Source organism: Musa acuminata, chromosome BXJ3-4, assembly GCF_036884655.1.
Source record: "Musa acuminata AAA Group cultivar baxijiao chromosome BXJ3-4, Cavendish_Baxijiao_AAA, whole genome shotgun sequence".
In the NCBI taxonomy this organism is placed as follows: domain Eukaryota; kingdom Viridiplantae; phylum Streptophyta; class Magnoliopsida; order Zingiberales; family Musaceae; genus Musa; species Musa acuminata.
The window spans coordinates 4,276,195-4,276,802 of NC_088352.1; the positions used below are offsets into that span (position 1 = coordinate 4,276,195).

General features: G+C 26.5%; 1 non-coding gene across 1 annotated transcript; it reads left to right on the forward strand.

Moving 5' to 3' along the window:
- The first annotated feature begins 319 nt into the window (after positions 1–319).
- TRNAP-UGG (transfer RNA proline (anticodon UGG)) lies at positions 320–391 on the forward strand. The gene has a single exon. It is a non-coding gene; the product is annotated as a tRNA-Pro (tRNA).
- The last annotated feature ends 217 nt before the right edge of the window (positions 392–608 follow it).

Below are 608 nucleotides of genomic sequence, written 5' to 3' on the forward strand. Positions count from 1 at the left end.
TTATAGTATTACATATTGTATATCCAGATACTTTTCTCTCTACTTTTAACTTTTAAGCATCTATTGTAATAATCTAATATATATATATTAATGATAAGTCAAAGTCTTTACTAAATCAATTGACCTTTCTAAATATGTCGAATAAGATTTTAAATGCTCAATCTTTAATAAGAGAATTTGGTACATTATCACCAAATTAATATTTAAGGTGTAATTCCTTTTACCAAACTAACTACTAATATTTTCACCATTTAGAAAAATAAAGATAAATAGATAATTAATTCTAAATTATAGTACATTTTACTCACAATCACGAAATGGGCGTTTGGTCTAGTGGTATGATTCTCGCTTTGGGTGCGAGAGGTCGCGAGTTCGATTCTCGCAACGCCCCTTAAAGTTTTGTTTATTTTAAAGTATTATTAATTTAATTTCATTTTTTAACGTATTTTACCATTCAACCATGCCATATGTTTTGTTGTTTGTGGACCAAAAAAGATAATGATATGTCATATTTTTTATACAAAACATATTACATTAATCTAAATTATCGGTATGTCATATAAGAACATAAGAATTGGTTATATACGTTTAAGAAATGAGAGCGACAG